Source organism: Magnolia sinica, chromosome 4 (assembly GCF_029962835.1).
Source record: "Magnolia sinica isolate HGM2019 chromosome 4, MsV1, whole genome shotgun sequence".
Taxonomy (NCBI): domain Eukaryota; kingdom Viridiplantae; phylum Streptophyta; class Magnoliopsida; order Magnoliales; family Magnoliaceae; genus Magnolia; species Magnolia sinica.
The window spans coordinates 61,251,158-61,272,744 of NC_080576.1; the positions used below are offsets into that span (position 1 = coordinate 61,251,158).

General features: G+C 40.2%; 2 long non-coding RNA genes across 2 annotated transcripts; both read right to left on the minus strand.

Moving 5' to 3' along the window:
* Nucleotides 1–11,161: 11,161 nt before the first annotated feature.
* Nucleotides 11,162–11,484, minus strand: LOC131244510 (uncharacterized). Its single transcript, XR_009170344.1, has 2 exons — nt 11,414–11,484; nt 11,162–11,314 (listed from the first exon to the last, which is right to left on the minus strand). It is a non-coding gene; the product is annotated as an uncharacterized LOC131244510 (long non-coding RNA).
* Nucleotides 11,485–13,336: 1,852 nt separating this feature from the next.
* Nucleotides 13,337–14,090, minus strand: LOC131244511 (uncharacterized). The gene is made up of 2 exons (XR_009170345.1): nt 13,619–14,090; nt 13,337–13,518 (listed from the first exon to the last, which is right to left on the minus strand). It is a non-coding gene; the product is annotated as an uncharacterized LOC131244511 (long non-coding RNA).
* Between the last annotated feature and the right edge of the window lie 7,497 nt (nt 14,091–21,587).

Consider the following 21,587-nt stretch of genomic DNA (forward strand, 5'->3'; position numbering starts at 1 on the left):
GATGTTGGTCATCCATCATTTGGGCCCACCTTCAATATCCATTATACATCATGTGGAGCCCACCTTTGATGTGGACCGCCCATCATGTGGGCCTCATCTCCGATATGGGCCATCCATGATGCGGGTTTGCCTTTGATATGGGCCACTCATCATTAGGGCCGACCTTTAATGTGGATTGTTCATCATATGGGGCCCACCATTATTAATTGCCCATCATGTGGATCTCACCTTTAATGTGGATTATCCATCATGTTGGCCCCACCTTTAACGTGGGTTGCCCATCATGCCAAGCTCACCTTGGATGTGGGCCATTAATCATTAGGGGCCGACGTTGATGTGGATCGTCCATCACGTGGGGCCCAACCTCAAGCCCATTGCCCTTCATGTGGAGCTCACCTTTGATGTAGATCGTCCATTATGTGGGCTCCACTTTTGAAGTGGGTCATTCATCATACATGTGTCTTTTGGATGTGGGCTATTTATCATTAGGGGTTGGCCTTTGATGTGGTGTGGTCATCTATTATGTGGGTGTGAACGCTGCCCGCATAATGTTCCCAACCTATCCATCTCGTCTTAAGGTGAGGGGGAGAGAGATGTAGGGAATTTCACATGCTCACTACTCTTTTTGGGGACGATGCATTGTGTATATGGTTTGTTTGGCCGAGCTTAACTTCCTTTGTTGTACAATACCTTTCCAATGTGATTGAAATAGTGCATTCGAATATTTTGAAGTACCACCAACCGCTTAGGCTCAGTGTTTGTCCACGGTCAGCTAGGGTTGTAGACCTGCTTGAGAGTTCAAAAAATCGTGAAACTTTCCAACCTAAATGACTCTCGTGGTTGGCCTACAACCGTGGAGTATGTTGATTGATGTTTTAAATATGTAAATTAACAGGTCTATTGATGACAACTTGATGCCATCGAAGTTGGATCGATGCCATCGAAAAAATCTAGAAATCGTATGTTGGTTGCTAGACACTTTGAGGTGTCCTGCTTAATGCCATTGAATGGATTTCGATGCCATCAACAAGCCGTGAATGCCATCAAAGTCTTGCTTAATGCCATTGAAAAAATCTGAAAAATGCATGTTTAGTCACTGGAATATTTTGGTGTTTTGTTCGATGACATCAAAGGGTTTCGATGTCATTGCTAGTCTGTCGATGCCATCGAAATCCCATTGAAGGTGTAATCGAACGATCACGCAGAATTATGCAGAGTTACATATTTGTGGGATTTGTTTCCTATTTCTATTGTGATTCTTATAGAAGCTATATATGTGGGTGCAATCGAGAATAAGGGTATCTCAAGGCTTTCTAATTCATTCCAAATGGGTTTTAAGTGCTTGTAAGGGAGATTCGAGGCTTATTTAAATTGAGTAATCTCTAAATCTTGTAATTTTTTGCTTTCATAATGCGTTACTGTCGCTTTGTGCCATGGTTTTTTCCCGAAAGGGTTTTTCCACATTAAATTCGGAGTGTTTGTGATTAGACTTGGTTGTGCAATTAGAATACTTTGCTTAATTCATCTCTGTGTGCTTTCACGGTCTCCCAACAAGTGGTATCAAAGCGAAACATTGGGGTACAAATTAAATCTAAAAGCATAATATCAATCACTTCTAATCCTAAATGCAATGTTGAGAAATATTCTGGGAAAAAAAATAATTTGAATTTTGGAAGGTTAAGATGACAAGTCTCCTATTTCAACAAGGATTGGATGATGCACTCCTTCAAAAGCAGCCGGAATCTGTGAAAGATGATGATTAGAACAAGATATATAAGAAAGTGAGAACTTGTATCCAATTGTGCCTAACGGATAAGGTCCTCTACAATGTTATGAAAAAGAAAACTGCAGCAAGTACATGGGTAAAATTAGAGGACATCTATGTGAAGAAATCTCTTAAGAACCGCCCGTAGTTAAAGTTGCAGTTGCTCAATCTAAAGATGGCATAGGGGGCTGATGTTAAAGCCCTACATTAGTAACTTTAAAAAGATTATTTACAAATTGTTGGATGTGAAAGAAACAATGAAAGATGAGATCATGCATGTATCCTGCCGAACTCTCTCCCAGCTTCATATGAGTCGTTTAAGGACTCGTTGTGCACTGGTAGATTAACCATTGACATTAATACCATTATCTCAACCCTTTAAGGAAAGAGGATGTGAAAGAAAAGCAGTGACGTAGGAGCCTCTACTGATACATTAGTTACAAGGGGATGAAATTCTGAATGAGACAGTAGATCTTCTCGATCGAGGTCTAAATCCAAGGGTAAGGGTAAAGGAAAGTTGAAGTGCTGGAATTGTGGGATGTCCGGGCATATGAAGAAGGATTACAAAATCCTAAGATAAGAAAAGAGAACTCAGAGGCTTCTTTCAGGGAGGCTAACACTATAGAATCTGATGAAGGTATGAGTGGTTATGATGTGTTGTTAGTGTCTATGGTTGGACACTTATACGATGATCGTAGGGACGAATGGATTTTGGATATTTGGGCATCATATAATATGACTCCTCATCGAAGTTAGTTCGCCAGTTACAGAGAGTGAGATGGTGCCCAGGTATTTATGGGCAATAACAATGCTTATAAAGTGATGGGTGTTGGATCGATGCGCATTAAGATATTTTGATGGCATAGAGCATACCTTGACCAACGTGAGACACATTCCTAATATGAGGAAGAGCTTGATATCTCTCAGAGCACTCGAGCCGCTTGGGTACAAATTCAACGATTTTGATCATATCCTTAAAGTTTCAAAGGGAGCACTTATATTCATGAAGGCATAGAAGAATATAAATATTTATAAGTTGATTGGGAGAATTTCATTGGGTGGAGCTGCAACGGATTCCATGTTTGCACGTATGTGGCATACACGCTTAGGCCACATGAGCAAGCGGGGCATGGAGGTACTTTTTAACCATTGTTTAATTTCATCTTTTAAAAGTTTTGATTTAAGTATATGTGAGCATTGTATATATGGTAAACATTTAAGGTTATTTTTTAAATCTAAAAAATATATATGTAAGGGTGTTCTTGATTATGTGCATTCTGATGTATGGGGGTCATTGCCCGTGGTTTCTGGTGGAGGATTGTCATAATTTTTCACATCATTAACAACTATTCCAAAAAAGTATGTGTTTATTTTATGAAAAATAAATCCGATGTTTTTTACCAACTTTAAGCGGTAGAAGGCAATGGTGGAAAAATAGTCGAGGCGAAAGGTGAAGGTACTAAAGACAGATAATGGTGGTGAATTCACTTCTGGAAAATTCAATCAACACTACAAGGATGAAGGGATCGTGAGGCACAATACAGTGTACTACAGACCAGAGGAAAATGTTGTGGCTAAGTGGATGAATTAGACTCTCCTGGATAGGGCTCGATGCATGATTAGTAATACTGGGTTAGGCAAGGACTTGTGCACTGAGGCTATTAACATAGCTTGTTACTTGTGAATCGGTTACTTCTATGGCCATTGAATGTAAGATTCTAGAGGAAGTGTGGAGTGGTAGTAGACAGACTAATCGAGACTGCATGCATTTGGTTATGATGCTTACTCTCATGTACCGTTAGTTGAGAGAGATAAGCTAGACCAAAGGGCTAAAAAATACATTTGTGTTGGCTATGGTGGTGGTGTGAAGGGGTACAGGTTATATGAACGGACCACATGGAAAATCATCATTAGCTGTGACCTCAAATTCGATGAAGGATCTTTGTTCCATAAAGATGATCACAAGGAATCAGAAAAGTTAGTGGTGGACGTTCAGTTAGATAGAGATGAGACACAGGCTGAGATAGAGACCCAAATAGAGGTGTATGAGCAGGTGGAGAAGCCACCTATTAGAAGGAATTCGCAGTAGGATCACAGGTTACCGGCGAGATATAGGGATGACTTTAATATCGCATATGCCCTCATTACAGATGAGGGGGATCCATCTACTCTTTAGGTGGTTCTTGATGAGCTGAATGACGAAAAGTGAAAAGTTACAGTGGATGACGAGATTAACTCTTTATATAAGAATGAGGCGTGAGAGCTAGTGGAGCTTTTCGTCGGCTGAAAAATGATCGAGTGTAAGTGTATCTTCAACAAGAAACAAGATATGTATAAGGCAAGGTTGGTAATGAAGGATTTGTTCAGATGGAAGGTATTGACTTCATTGAGATATGCACACTTGTGGTGAGGTAAGTATTTATCAGATTTGTGTTGGCACTGGTTGCCTAATATGATCTCAAGTTGGAGCAAATGGATGTGAAGACTGCATTTCTACATGGGGAATTGGAAGAGCAGATATACATGAAGCAGCTAGAAGGCTTCAAAATAAATGGAGTGGAGTACAAGGTTTGCAAGTTGAAGGGGTCGTTGTATGACCTGAAATAGTCACCAAAGTAATGGTATAAAAAGTTTGATTCTTTTATTGTGAGTTAGAAGTTTACTATGAGTAAATATGATCATTGTGTTTATTACAAGATACTGAGTGATGAGAAGTTCATTAGTTATATATCTTGATGACACGCTGATCCCCAGTCATAGCATGTTTGAGATCGATTTACTAAAGACTCAGTTATCAGGTACATTCAAGATGAAAGATTTGGGGCTCTAAGGAGCGTTTTCGTCATTGATATACATTAAAATAGGAGAATGAGCAGGATTTGGTTCTCTCAAAAGGAGTATCTTGAGAAGGAATTTGTAAAGTATGAGATGGACAGGGCACAACCGGTTAGCGTTACTCACTTAGCTCATTTTAAGCTTTCTTCTAAACAGTGTCCTAAAATCAATAAAGAAAAGCAGAAAATGTCTCGTGTGCCTTATTTGAATGTGGTTGGAAGTTTGATGTATGTCATAGTCTATATAAGACCGGATATTTCACATACATGAGTATTGTTAGCAGATACATGTCTAACCCCAGAAAGCAACACTGGGAAACAGTGAAATGGCTACTTCGATACATTTGAGGTACGCAGGACTATGTCTTGACATTTGAGAAGTCAAGGGCCAAGATAGTAGGTTATGTGGATTCTGATTACACGGTAGTGTGGATACTAAAAGGTCGACTCCGATTACTCGTTTGTGCTAGCTGGTGGAACGATAAGTTAGATGTTAAAGCTTCAGTTCGTGGTGGCTCTTTTCATGATCAAAGCTGAGTATATGACAGTGACGAAGGCATTCAAGGAAGGTGTTTAGTTAAAGGGGATAATAAATCAGTTGGGGCTTCAGCAAGAGGCCATGTCGGTTAATTGTGATAGCAAAAATGCAATCAATTTAGTTAAAAATATTGTTTATCACTCACGTACTAAACACATTAATGTTCGTCACTATGTTTTTCGATAGGTGCTTGAGGAATGAGGTGTAACTTTGGAGAAGATTCTCACGAGCGTGGATCCAGTGGACGTGCTCACTAATGTGGTTCCCACATCGAAGTTCAAGTTTTGTGCAACTTCTTTAGGCTTGGTGAAAGCATAAATGGAAGACGGAGTGTGCACGAGAAGCGATGGTGGAGCTATGAAGTAAGGCAGAATTAGAGATGAGAAAAAAGAAGCTAAGAGGATTGTCGATTAAAGACATGGTAGAGATTATTGCTTGATGTCTTAAATCTGTAAATTAACAGGTCTGTTAATGACAACTCGATGTCATCGAACAAACTTCGATGTCATTGAAGTCGACTTGATGCCATTAGAAAAATCCGAAAATCCCATGTTGGTTGTTAGACACTTTGAGGTGTCTTGATGTCATCGAAGGGATTTCAATGCCACCGAAGTCCTGATCAATGCCACAGAAAATACATGTTTAGTCGCTAGAACATTTTGGTGTTTTATTCGATGACATCGAAGGGGTTCGATGCCATCGACAGTCTATCGATACCATTGAAGTCCCATCGAAGGTATCATCAAATGATCGAGCAGAGTTACACAGAGTTGTGTATCTGCAGGATTTGTTTCCTATTTTGATTGTGATTCTCGTAGAAGCTATATATATATATATATGGGTGTAATCAAGAATAAGGGGTATTTCAAGGCTTTCTAATTTGTTCCAAAGGGGTTCCAAGGGCTTGTAAGGGAGATTCGAGGCTTGTTCAAATCGAGTAATCTCTCTCTTGTAATTTTTTACTTTTATGGTGCATTATTGTCAATTTGTGCTATGGTTTTTTTCTGAAAGAGTTCTTCCACATTAAATTTGGAGTGTTTGTGATTGAACTTTGTTGTGCAATTGGAATACTTTGCTTGATTCATCTATGTGTGCTTCCGCAATCCACTAGCAAAGTATCAACGCTTGGTCAGCGAGGTGCCACCAACAATTTTCGCATTGAAACCCATAAATGTCTATATTTTTTATTTATATCAAAATCATTCGATCCTTCTCCTATATCACTATCATTACCGCCAGTCAATGCATAAGGTTAGGACTGTACAACTGTCGTGGCTGAGGGATACATTCATGGGCCACCCCACCCTGACTCAGGAGGTGAGAGAGCAGAGTGTCCGGGCTTTTTTGTTGCACCATTTAGGTGGGGACGTGTTTGGAGTCTCCCACAGCTTGCCCCATTTCACATATTTTCATTTAGTGGAGGATTTGACTTTTGCCCTAAGCCTGAGGGAAGGAGTTACTGGATCATCTGTACAAGGCCTTTGATGCATTGCTCGAGTACTTGGTGTTGATGGGTTATAAGGTCATTTTCCTTTGGTGGAGGTCTATCCTTTTGTCTTTTTTGCATATTATCATTTCTTCCTAACATGCCTTTAATGATTGTTTTACTTGGTAGGCGCTCTTTTGTGAGTACTTTCGTCGGTTGGCACCTCTATTCGGGACTAATCAAATGTATTCCCCTGCCTATGTCTTGTGTCGTGACAATTTCTCAGTCCCCCACATGGACCCTCTGGACGATTGGCGGTCCCAGCTGGACGGCCTAACACCTCCAGATGTGAGTATATATGTGGCTTTATTTTCATTTCAGGAATATTGATGTTCCGTGTCTAAGTAGCTAAAGATATGCCCCTGCTACGATTCCTATGTCTGGGGTCATGAGGTGGTTGAGGCCGTATATAATCAGTCGAGCAGTTGCATGTTGTTGGTTATTTGTTTAGTTGTGATCTGGAACCTGGGGGAGCACATGATGCGAAAACTACACTTTCCGTATTTCGTCCTAATTTCCCCCCAGCAGAGCCCATTAGCCGCCAATTGGGACTCTTTAGATGGTTGCTCCAGGGGTTCAATGTCGATAGGTGTACCATCCTGGATCGTCGATACGAGGACAAGTACGTTGTCTATGGGTGGAGGCGAGTGTTGGTTGAGGTTCATCGATCACAGTCAGGGCGTCTTTATGTTGGAGGAGATGTGCTAGTGCAGCACATGCAGGGCAGGATACTAAAGTCAGCGGGCGGCTCTCAAGGGTCATGCCGCCCCCACCGTCGTGAAGTAGCCAGGGCCGAGGAAGAGGATTAGCTTGCCGAGGCTTTTTGTTTTGTTTCATTTTGTTCTGTTTTTTTCCTTTGGGCTATATTCTGAACTCTTCCATCATTGTGGATGACTTGGTTGGCCCTACTCGAATTGCTTGTGATACTTCCAGATTTTTGTTGCGTCTTCTTCTTGCTTTATCTATCGCGGACCGTGAGGTTACATAGGCTTTACTAGAGGCTTTGAACACGAGCCAATGAAGGACTCTTGTATGACTCATCTGCTTTAGAAGATTTTGACTGGCGTTTGACTTAGCATACTAGCACGATCTTTCAATGCATCACATTCTTCCGTGGGTTGTTGAGTGTGGATCCCAGTGGTGCACAACGTTCTCAGAAGCTCGGAGAGGTGGCCAGTAGGAACTCTCGCAATGACCGCATCGTCGGCCAACCAGTGACCGGCAGCTTGTAATGCTTCCCCGGAGTTGTTGGGGGTGATGTGCGGCTGTCATGTGGCCCACTGAGACTGACGGCCACGTGGCAGCTCACTTTCATGAAAATAGCCACGAGATGCTTCTTGCATGGATTACGTGGCTGCCTCGGCACCATCGTCGACTGTCTAGTGGCTAATGGCCTCTATATTTAACATTTACATCAACATTCTCTGTTGCATCAGCATGTTTGTTTTCTTCTTTTATATTGGGATTTTGACCTTACTGGCCTCATTGTATGGTTAAATTCCCTAAAGGGATTCAACCTTTCAAATATTTCCAGTGTGGCCTTCTGACAAGCTTTGGAAAAAATTTTGGACCAAAATACCTTTGTCCTTAGATCAGTAATTGTACAGTTTAGAGTGCAGAAGAAGTTATGTCACTACACCAAAATCGTCATTTAGGAACAGTTTAAAACCGTTCCTCAATGCTTCAGGAACGGTTTCAAACCGTTCCTAAATGAGGCGTCGCAGAAAAACAGGAACGGTTCAGAACCGTTTTGGGTACCGTTTCAATTTTAAGAAATGGAATTTTAGGAACAGTTTTAAACCATTCTGGTGCCAACGGTCACATTTTAGGCACAAAATTTTAAAAACGGTTTTGAATGCTTATTAATGTTGCCAACAGTCAGATTTTAGGATAGATTAGCTTGGTGTGTTCCAATTTTGTTGGATCAACATGTTAGGCAGTCCACTGTGTTCAAAACAATCATAGGCGAGGAGTTTGGTCCTTGAGGCAATTCTTTGTAGCTGAATAATGAGTTGAACAAAGTTGGCCAAGGGCATGGGCTGTCGTAGTGATGCATTCCAATTGTTAAATCAATGAGAATCTGATATTCGAGTAACTAGAATAGATACAAGTATTTGAATTAATTTCATAAACTCAACAAGTGCAGTGCTCTCTGCCTCCAAGAACAACCATTTTTATAGTCCCTAAAGGTACATCCTAGATTCCTACAAAATCTTTAATAAAGATCTTCCAACTATTATTCATCAACAAGGAAAAAGAAAACTCTTAGATTGATTTGGAATCCAAGTAATCTACCCCAAGCTCCTAAGAGAATCAACATCAACTACTATAACATCCTATTTAAGTTTGTCAGATAACAACCATGGACCCCAAATTTTAGCCTCAAAAATTAGCAGCAAACAGACCAACTATTCATTATATGATAATGTTCCCCCGAATTGGATAGAGACATGATGCCTCTCCTCTATCTTATCTGAAAGACCAGTGACAAAAGCACTCTTCCAGATCATCTCTTCTAGATATTCAGCAAACCGCTGAAGAATAATCTGCCCATGAACCACCACATCTCTCTCAACTGCTGCAGGAATTGAGGAAATATAGGCAGGATGTTTCTTCTCAAATTCTGCCACTTTCTTAATAACATTTGCAAATGAAAGCCTTGACACTTTGGTCTGTTCCTTCAACAAGGTGATGATGCTTATCGCAAGCCTTGCGATTTTTAAAACTGGTTCATACCATGTAGCATACTGCTTTGATGGCTTCCCAAACTTGTACCTGAAGAGTAAAATACACGTAGCAAAGTACACATAGTTTAGAAGCCAAAACAAATTGCAGAATTTCTCAGGCAATATAAAAAGAACAGAGATTCTTTCTTTTAGGCAAAAGGAAACAAATCGAAGGCACCGTCCTAATACAAAAATAAAAGCATTACCAGGCTCCATCTATTCTGATAGAAATGAAGACCATTGATGAACCAAACTCGATCATCCATTCCTTGATTGCACTCAAATAAATAGGAATGCCATCCACATTTGCAGCTTCCAAGGCACTTGAAGAAGACTGCACCGGATCAGCATCAATACAAAACCCACTTTCTGTCATCTGCTGTCATCACCCCCGACCCAAATATTGTTACATCAACTTCAGCACATGGTTTCATTGGCAGTAGCTCTAAAGAAATAAGCCTTGAATCTGAATTGTAAAGTGACCAGTTATGAAGCATGCTTCAAGGAAGCTCATCAGGATACACACTAGTGTCATTGTCAAAGAAGACATATTCATCCATTTCTTGGATAGAGGTCTTATAATATGTAGGTAGAGGATAGTCACTTGCAATCTCATCTTCATTGATCTTGATGTAGAACTTGTTCGAAGTTGATGATGGAGCACTCCGCGTTTTCTTCATTGATTTCCAATACTCTTCTTCCTGCAACAACCATGCCATTTTCTCATCCTCATCTTCATCAACTATGCTAGCGGATGAACCAGAGTGGTTTGAGTTCCCTCCCTCCTTAATCTTCAGGCTCTTATCTAAAACCTTTGGTACCATCTTGTTAAATTCTCCCCTCTTCTGACACTCATCTCTTAGTGCAACAAGAATAGGCAATCTAGTAAAGAGCTGATCATTTTTATCAGATGTCTCATCCAAACCAATCAGTTGGTTATAGATGAAATTCCCCAACGACATGTCTCATTCAAACCAATCAGTTGGTTATAGATGAAATTCCCCAAAACTAACCATAAATCAGTATTCAACTATATACTTCTGGTTAAGATTTATTTGCAGAAAAAGCAGAGGAAAAATGTAATTCCCAAACAAGGAATTAAAACTAGATTTTGGAGTGCAATTGGCTCAGTTATTAAAAGCCGTTGTTTGTTCAATTTGAAATGGTCACCTTAAAGTATAAGCTCAATTTGAAATGGGGTATTTGAAGTAAAAGTCATTGTGTCATGCACAAACAGTAATAATAATAGTAAAAGTTCATTTGAAGAGGAACTTCAGGCATGTATGGTCAAGGTATCCCACCTGATTATCATTGTGGGCCACATGGCTAGCAGAGTTGCCTGATTTCCTGGCCATTTGGGAAACATGAACTAGTGGTGTCCATGAACTGCCATAAGTACAAAAACAGAAAGGTATCAAATTCAAATTCAGTGAAATCATGAAAGTAGAAGTTTCAGTTGCCTAGACCATTGATCTATTAAAGGGATAATCACATGGAATCACTCCAATGGGGATTTTCATGGCATCGCATCACATCATAAGAAAGAAACACGGCTGAGCCTCGAGTGCCTTTTTTGCAAATCGAAAAGGATTACCTGAAATCATGAAAGTAAAAGTTTTAGTTGTTAGCCACTCTAACTTACCATCTGACTCTGATGAAAATCTAGCAGGGCCCACTAAAATCAAGTTTTTAATATGTTCATTATGCTGTAGACAGAGAACAACAACATCAATAGCAAGATCAATGGCATTGGAAAATTCTCAATCATGTGGGGAAAAAGATTACATTGAGAGCATACTTTACAACAACATATCCTTCAAGCTTTCATTGTCAAGCCAAATGCAGGAACACAGACACACTTAAAAACTAGAACTAAAAACAAGAATGTACATACTAGAGAAACAAATTTACAAGGAATAAGAAATCTCTCATATAATTCAATGATTTACATTAGTATCTACAGGCCTGTAAAAATAAAAGTAATAATAAATTATGAACGTAGAATTTATGTAAAAATAGAGTGGTAGGAAAATAAAATCACACATTAGAAGGAAATCTCCTTACCCCGAATAAAGATTCAAGCTTGTTCTTCACCAGGTAGTACTCCTGTTTCACTTGCTGAAGGCATCTCATACATGCAACAAAGCTTCTTGTTCATATTCAAATAAAGATAGACACCCACGGAGGAATCCTACACATCTAGGAGAACTGGATCTATTTCCTTGCTGCTACCATAACATAGAAATCTAATTAATTACAGTACATACTAGAATAATTTCAACATTATTCCTTATGTGAAAGGAGCATCACCTTGTCAATTTTTGCCTAGAATGATTTGGAACCAGGTCTTCCAGTTCATGAACTAGTTGCTTTTGCCTGTTCCATGGGAAAGTAGTAAAGAAAATAATAAAATGGTGAGCTGATATTCACACTCCCCTTTTGAGCATACACCCATTTTTCTACTTTTGTTGTTAGATCAGTATGAAAGGCAAATTTTTCTAATACCAAAGTAGTAAAAGGTAGTATGCATCATAAGTGAGACTGTAAATAATTGCTTTGTTCCCCATGCAATGCATGATTTTCATTTATCTCCTGACCAAGGGGGTGTTTGGTTGCACCAAATTTCATGAAATATCATGAAATTCTGCACCAAATGAATTTCGAGTTTCCATGGCTAAAGTCAGGTTTCTTGAATTACTTTGCAGTATGTGCTGTACTCTGAATGTTTATTTTTCATATCTCAATACTACTATCCGTCCTAATGATTAGGAAGTTGCTCTGGGTATGAATTTTGGAACTACTCTTTGGGTTTGGGAATTTGATGTGTTTGATGGACAAGTTGGGCCTATTGATACATTTGTTGTGGTACTGTGATTCATGCCTAAATAGTTAATGGAATCAAAACTGGAGACAAGTACCAACACTAGAAAATTTCCTTTATTAAACTCAGAGGTGTTGAGAACTATCTGCCATTGCCCCATTCAGTCAGAATATTCTTACATGTAAGTGAAGAGTGAAACACTTAACTAATATGGAGCCAATAGAAAATTCTGATACCAATTCTCAATGGAAAGAAGATAACTGCCAAGTCATGAGTTGGCTCCACGGCATTGACGAAAACGTCAACCATAGTGTGATGTATGGTGAATGTGCAAATGAGATATAAAATACTCTCCGACAGCCATATTCGAATGAAAAAAATATAAAATGCTTGTATGATATTTTCAAGGAATTCGAAACTATGAAACAGGGTGAAAAGTACTATGAACATTATACTCAGGGGGCTGTTTGATGAATGGAAACTTCATCATCCATTCACCATCGATATTTTCCTAACAACAAAGTGAAAACAAATTGGAGTTACACTTTTCCTTGCCATAGTTCAACCATATTTGTCTAACAACAAAGTGAAAACGCTGATGTCCTGTCTGCACGCTGCTGCTGCACTCACTCCCTTCAGTCTTCCCCATTCAACTGTGGACGACAGATCACACACCCCATATGGAGCTGTTGCTGCTGCTTCTACAATATTAGATACCCCATGTGTGGGGACTGTCGTGGGATGGTGGATGTTGCAGGGAGAGAGAGATCGAGAGATGGAGGGAGAGTGAGAGGGAGATCGAGAGAGAGGGTTAAGATCGGGAGAGGGAGATTGAAAGAGAGGATGGTGAGCTCTCTCTCTCTCTCTCTCTCTATATATATATATATATATATATCGGACATACATCAGAACTCTAAAATCCAACGAAGGAAACGTAAACTGTAGCTTCGAAACCGCAAATATAAAACAATCAATTAAAATTTCACAAGAGAATCGAATCCACGTATGAGGAACTGCAAATGAACATCAACATAAAGATACATGATTCAAATAGAATTTTAAAAAAAAATCCATCTCAAAGAACTGCAGAAGATAAAGATGCAGATCTCACATGCTTCAAACAAATCAACAGCTCAAATCGACAACACAAAAGGAAAAAAATAAAATAATAAAAAATAAATGATCTTTCACAAAGAAAAATCCACCCGATCTGAAACAATCCCCACGTATGCCATCACAAATCACAACACACACAAACACCAAACGAGAACGGATCAAACCCTAATTTTCTAGGATTCAAGCCAAAACCCCACTGATTTCAACGAATCCAAGCGTTACGCCATCAGATCTGATGAAATCAACATCAAATCAAATGAAAAAAAAAACTCACAAAATCAATAGATTTTCTAGTAGAAAGAGGGGGAAAGCAAAGATCGAAGGGATCTGACCGTCTCCGTCCTTCTCAAACAAGCTAAAGGCCTCCTTGAACTTAGAGATCTGGTCATCCATGAGCTGATCCGCCATTTTTTCTTTGAAATCGAGTAGAAAATGAGAGAGATGAAAGGAGAGAGAAAATCGCACGGAAGGATAGGGTCCTTTGCTTCTCTCTTTGTAAGGAAATCGTACGATACGCTCCCAGAATCTTTTCGTATCGTAAATGATCCAGTAGTCTGTGGCAGATTTACGTAAATGTGACCTCAGGCATGTGGGGTCCACTTAGAGGGTTCTCATAGAATCCATTCCATCCATCTGTTTCAAAATAATACAATAAGCTATAATAATAAGAAATAAGAATATCCAACACTCAATTAGGACACACCAACAAAAAAATGAAAGTAACAATGTACAACAGCAACTATTCCAGTACGGTTTAACACCATTTCAAATCAGGAGCAGCTTAAAGCCGTTTCTGAACCAAAATGCCAACCGTACCAGTTTCACAATTTTGGTGTAGTGCGTGTTATTTAAATCCTGAGAAAGTGACGCTGACGGAAGCCTTTTTAACGTGAGCAAGGCCCAACTTGTGGGGCCCACATTGATGTATGTGTATAATCCATGCAACTCATCCTTTTTGTCATGTCATTTTAAGGCTAGGGCTCAAATATCAGCTTGATCCAAAGCTCATGTGGGCCACATAATATAAAATAATGGTGACTACGGCACCCACTGTTGAAACTTTCCAAGCTCACTGTGATGTTTGTTATAACTGGACGCTGCCCAAGTCAGGAATTTTTGGGCCCATGGCAAGCTGGCCAACAAGGTGGATGGAACAGCTCACCCAATTGTGGGCCTTAGGCTATGGTACCAATGGCTAGCCTTTCATTTGGTAGTAAAGGAAGTGAATATATGACAACTCTGACCCATTTAACATGACAACCACAACCCATGACAACCACGACCCATATAACATGAAAACCTTGACCCTTCCCACATTACAACCACGACCCATATAACATGGCAACCATGACATCGACCCTTACTACATTATAAACACGACCTTAATTTATTACATTTGATCCATTTTTGGTAGTGTAGGTAGTGACTAAGTAGCAATCTGTCTATTGGATTTAGAATTTAATTTAATTTCATGGGCCAAAAAAGAATTATATCCAAAAAAAATTATGGCGCTAAAAGGTTTTCAATGGTAGGTTTTCAATTTATATGGGTCGAGGTTGTCGTGTGTTAAGGGTAGGGGTTGTAATGTTTTAAGGGTAGGGGTTGTGATGTGTTAAGGGTCAAGATTGTTACTTGTTCACTACCTACACTACCAAAAATGGATCAAAAGCTGTGGATTAAGGTCATAGTTATAATGTAGTAAGGGTCGAGGTTGTGATTGTCATGTTATATGAGTCGTGGTTGTCATGTTATATAGGTTGTAGTTGTAATGTGGCATGGGTCAAGGTTGTCATATTATATGGGTCATGGTTGTCATCTTATATGGGTCATGGTTGTCATATGTTTACTTCCTTTACTACCAAATGGAAGGCTAGCCATTAGTACTATAGCCTAAGGCCCACAACGGGGTAATCCGTTCCATCCACTTTGTCAGCCAACTCGTCGTGGGCTCAAAAATTGCTGACTTGGGCAGTGTCCACTTATAACAAACATCACAGTGAACCTGAAAAGTTTCAATAGTGGATGCCACTGTCACCATTATTTTCTATTATGTGGCCTACACGAGCTCTGGATAAGGCTGATATTTGGGCCCTAGCCCTAAAATGACAAGGCAAAAAAGACGGGCGGCATGGATTATACATATACATCAATGTGGGCTCCACGAGTTAGGCCTTGCTCGTGTGGGGCCTACATTAATGCATGTGTATAATCCACGCTACCCATCCTTTTTGTCGTGTCATTTTAGGGCTAGAGCCTAAATATCAGCGTGATCTAGAGCTCATGTCGGCCACATTATAGAAAGTAATAGGAACAGTGGCAGTCACTGTTGAAACTTTTCCGACTCACTGTGATATTTGTTAGAAGTGGACACTACCCAAGTCAGGACTTTTTGGGCCCACGGCGAGCTGGCCAACAAGGTGGATGGAACAGATGACCCCATTGTGGGCCTTAGGCTATAGTACCAATGGCTAGCCTTTCATTTGGTAGTAAAGGAAGTGAACATGTGACAACCATGACCCATATAACATGACAACTATGACCCATGACTACCACAACCCATATAATATGACAACCACGACCCATATAACATGACAACCTCGACCATTGCCACATTAAAACTGCGACCCATATAACACGACAACCACGACCTTGACCCTTACTACATTACAACCACGACCTTAATCCATAGTTTTTGATCCATTTTTAGTAGTGTAGGCAGTGAACAAGTAACAATCTCGACCATTAATACATCACAACCCCGACTCTTAACGCATCACAACCCCTACCCTTAACACATGACAACCACGAGAACCTCGACCCATAGAAATTGAAAACACATGACAACCACGAGAACTCTGACCTATGTAAATTGAAAACCTACCCTTGAAAACCTTTTGGGGACCATAAAAAAAAAAATTTATATAACTTTTTTTAGCCCATGAAGTTAAATTAAATTCTAAATCCGATTGACGGATTGTTACTTGTTCACTGCCTCCACTACTAAAAATGGATCAAAGGCTATAGATTAAGGTCATGGTTGTAATGTAATAGGGGTCGAGGTCATGGTTGTCATGCTATATGGGTTGTGGTTGTCATGTTATATGGGTCATGGTTGTCATGTTATATAGGTCGTGGTTGTAATGTGGCGAGCGTCGAGGTTGTCATGTTATATGGGTCGTGGTTGTTATGTTATATGGGTCGTGGTTGTCATAAGTCGTAGTTGTCATGTTATATGAGTCGTGGTTGTCACATATTCACTTCCTTTACTACCAAATGAAATGATAGTCATTGGTACTATAGCCTAAGACCCACAATGGGGTGATTTATTTCATCCACCTTGTCGGCCAGCTTATCGTGGGCTCAAAAAGTCCTGACTTGGGTAGTGTCCACTTATAACAAACATCATAGTGAGGTTGAAAAGTTTCAATAGTGGGTGTCATTATCACCATTATTTTCTATTATGTGGCCCACATGAGCTCTGAATCAGGCTGATATTTGGGCCCTAGCCTTGAAATGACATGACAAAAAGGATGGGCGGCATGGATTATGCACATACATCAATGTGGGCCCCATGAGTTGGGCCTTGCCCACGCTTAAAAAGACTTTCGTCCACGTCACTTTCTCAGGATTGAAATAACATGTAACTTCTTCCACACTCTAAACTGTACTACTTATTCAAGAACAATGACATTTGAGAAGGCAACCCTCAACATTTGAAAGGTTGAATCCCTTTAGAGAATTTGACCATGCAACGAGGCCAGTATGGTAAAAAATCCAATTTATATTCTTTTGCCCGTTGCTTGTCGTGTAGCTGCCACCCTTCTTCCGTGGGTCTCGCCATTGTGTTGCAGCTATTGTCAGATCGTCCATCATCTTCCCAAGATCCTTTTAGCATATCCGGACCGTTGTGTAATGAGGTGATTGCTTTTATTTCTACCTAGTTAGATGATGATGACCGTATCAATGACTAATCACTTACTAACAAGGATCGGGTTTGTCATGTCCGACCCTGTTCCTGTTAGAAGTCCAAACCAAACCGTCCATTAGATTCTCAAGGACAGTAAATGTTGGAAGAAGCTTCCACCAACTAGGGTGTTTCTCCATGCGGCTGTTCAGTTCCTCCAAGCAGAATCTTTTAATATTTATTTTGGTATTTGTTATAGTAGTTAATACCATGCCCCTATAGTGTAATTTAAAAGGGCATTTGTGTCTTTTCACCTTGGTGAAAAATGTCTAAATAAGGGAGCTCTTCCAGTCTGTTTGTGATCAAGTCAGGAAGCTTGTAAGCAACAGTAAAATATCAAAGTTTCTCTTCTCATTTCTTACGTGTCTACTGAGTTCAAATCTAAGGCTTTGTAAAGTCAAGAAAATCTCTGGCTTCCACAGCCATCAAACTGGTATCAGAGCCTAGTTCATTTTCTAGAAGAAGTTCTTAGTTTTTTTCCAGCCAAGTACAGATTTCTCTGAAGAAAAATCTATTTGAAAAAAAAAATTTCAGACCGTAGAGCCAAGTTTTTTTTTGCTGCTTGAAGTTGCCAGCAATTTTTTCCCAACCATGGAAAGAAAAATGTGTTCAAAAAATCAAATTCTAGCAATTTTTCAGCGAAAAAGAAAAAAAATCAGATTTCAACAAAAAAAAGAAGAAAGAAAAACCCAAATTTCAACCAAAGAAAAAAATCAGATTTCAGAAGTTTTTTTTCAGCAAAAAAATCTGTTTAAAAAAATCAGTTAAAAAAATAATCAGATCTTCTGTTCCAACCCTCTCCCTTTATTTTTATTTTAAAAAATAAAATAAAATCAGCCCTCCTTCAAAAAATCAGATTGTTTGGGTCCTCTTGAGGCTTAGTAAAACCAAGTCGTCTAAAACATAAAGCCTGTTCAAATGGCGAGCACAATCCAACCGCAGGTTCCTAAGTTGTCAAAGGACAATTATGAAAAGTGGTGCATCCAAATGAAGGCGTTGTTCGGGTCACAAAAACTATGGGAGATCGTCACCGATGGGTATGTAGAACCCACTATGGAGGAAGAAGCGGCCTTCACCAATGAAGAAAAGACCGCTCTAAAAAATCAAAGGAAGAAAGACAACAAGGCTTTATTCCTTCTCTATCAAGGGTTGGATGAATCAACCTTTGAAAATATTGCTGAAGCAACATCAAGCAAGCAAGCTTGGGATACCCTTGGCACCGTCTTCAAGGGTGTTGATCGAATAAAGCGGGTTTGCCTTCAAACACTAAGAGCCGAGTTCGAAGCGGCGCACATGAAGGAAGGTGAAAGTATCTCTGACTACTTCTCACGTCTAATTGTTATTATTAACAATTTAAAAAGAAATGGTGAAAAAGTTGAAGACATGCGTGTCATTGAAAAGGCACTGCGATATCTTATAACCAAGTTTGAGCACGTAGTTATGGCAATCAAAGAATCAAAGGACTTGAAAAAATTGTCCATTGAAGAACTGATGGGATCGTTGCAAGTGCATGAGCAACGAATGCAAAAGAATGCAGGTTCAATGCTTAAACATGCCTTAGAGTCTAAGTTGACTCTAAATGAACAAAAGAATGGCCATACACAATGAGGGGGTTGTGGCACTAGCAATCGTGCAAGAGGCAGAGGGCGTGGATATCATCCAAGCCATCAACAAAATCAACAAAAGTCTACCAGTTTCCGTGGAAGAGGAAATGGCAGAGGCCGGGTCATACATGATCGAGGAAACATAAAGAACGTTCAATGCCACAATTGTAAGAAATTTGGTCATTATGCCTCTGAGTGTTGGAGCAAAGTGGATCAAGATGAACGATCCAACTATGCTGAAGCATCACACCATGAACAAGAAGACTCCACACTCCTCGCACAGGAAAAGGTATGCGAACGGCCAGATGTGTGGTATCTCGACATGGGTGCAAGCAACCACATGAGTGGTAACAAAGAACTGTTTGTGGAACTCACAGAAGGAGTTCGTGGCGACATGAGTTTTAGCGACTCATCAAAGGTACCCATGATAGGTAAAGGAAAAATTAAAATCTATCAAAAGAATGGTGAGCCAAATTACATCTCTAATGTGTATACCAAATATGAAAAATAACATTCTCAGTAACGACCAACTCCTTGAGAATGGGTATGTCATACACATGGAGAACTGTTCTCTCTTTATAAGAGATGCTCACAGGAGACTTGTGGCTCAAGTCCAAATGGCAAAGAATCGCATGTTTCCGCTCCATATTAACACAAAGGCTGAGAAGTGTTTCTATGGACTTGTGAAGAATGATTCATGGAGATGGCATCTTCACTTTAGGCATCTCCATTTCAATGGCCTCAAACTCTTATCCTCATCAAGCATGGTGCATGACTAGCCAGCTATTGAAGCTCCAGAACATGTGTGTGAGGCATGCACACTCGACAAGCAACAAAGGAACTCCTTTCCAAGTGGAGTGTCTAGAAGAGTAAAGGAACCATTTCAGTTAGTTCACACTGATATTTACGAACCACTTGAAATACCCTATCTTGGAGGTAATAAATACTTTATTACCTTCATAGATGATTTCAGCAGAAAACTCTGGGTGTATTACATCAAAGAAAAATCTTCCGCTTTCACTATCTTTGAAATTTTCAAAGCTCATGTTGAAGTTGAAAGTAGTCACAAAATTAAAATACTCATATCTGATAGAGGTGGAGAGTACACCTCAAATGCATTTTGAGATTTTTTGCAGGAAACAAGGCATCAAGCAACAACACACAGCAGCCTACATGCCACAATAGAATGGCATTACGGAACGGAAGAACCGCTCCATCCTCGACATGACGAGGACCATGCTGAAGGAGAAAGGCCTGCCAAAGAGCTTCCAGGTAGAGGTAGTTGCATGTACTGCCTATGTAATGCCCTGAAATTCAGGGGTCGAGCATAACTCAGCTCCCGAGTTCCAAAACATCACTTATGCAACATATTTAATGATGGATGTATGTTGTCTGTATTAGTGCATAAAACATGGAATAGATTAAGCCAAAGTGCAGATACAATTCAGGGATAAGTGAAGAGAGCAAGCGGAAGACTTAAAGAAATATATGTGTACATGTGCAAATCCCTGAAATACATACACATACCAGGTCGTAATACAAGTGTTGCTATCAAAATTACAAGTATCAAATTACATCATTTAATTCCCAAAAGAAATCCCAGTATCCCTCACATCAGAACAAGGCTCGCTAGAACCCGCCTAAAAACTGCATGAAAGAGAATGCATCCTCATCATCCTTGATCTCCGGCTCTGTCTCAAAGGTTGCATCAACATCTGCAATATCAGCAACTAAGACAGGGTTTGGTGGGTGTTTAACACCACCCCAGAACGTGGGAGTGAGTGATTAACTCAGTGGAACAATAAAGCAAAGGTTAACATGTTACCAGTTCAATCAAGCAGTAATGATAAAGCAGAACAATTAAACAGGTCCTAAGTACTCTTGTTAATGCAAGGATGTATGAAAAATGATGCGTGCCCTCGCGCGTACACCCTCAGCGTCTTCATCTTTCGTTACGCATGACATCGCCTCAAAGTGAGCCACGTCTACAAAGCACATGCAAATGCGGTGCATGAACATAATTACCAAGTTGTTATTAGTCCTTTTTATACAGCAGGATTGGGAAGCTAAGGTACCTTCCTCATATCACCATCCAAATAGTGATCCATTCTAGGGTCGTCAGTCCTAGACATCTCATACGATCATATAGTTTCAGGTCGTTGCAAAAGGCTCGTCACCAATCAATGCACGCCTATCATACCTTCGTTATCACAATAAGGCTCGTCATCTCAATGCGGTATCCAGGCATGCTTGAGGTCACTACAAAGGGCTCGTCACCAATCAATGCACGCCTATCATACCTTCGTTACCACAATAAGGCTCGTCACCTCAATGTGGTATCCAGGCATGCTCGAGGTCACTACAAAGGGCTCGTCACCAATCAATGTAGGCCGAATATAGTGTCCCATACCACCATAATCGGCTCACGAGTTTGGTTGCTCACTGATCACTACGGGGAGGTTCGTCACCCCAGCGTAGGCCAACAGGTCGACCACGGTGTCCCATACCACCATGTCTGGCTCATGAGTCTTAGCGGATCAAGTTACCATGGTTAACAGGATTTCATCGGTAAGTTTGGTACCCTAGATTCAAACAATGGCGTCCATACATGGTGAACATACATCGGACAATCGGGTTACTTGACGAACTCGACTAGCACGAGCGCACGTTGGGTTGAACGACATAGAGTGCGCAAACACTCCGCGTGGCTAAACCACTGCCGGCAACTCTAAT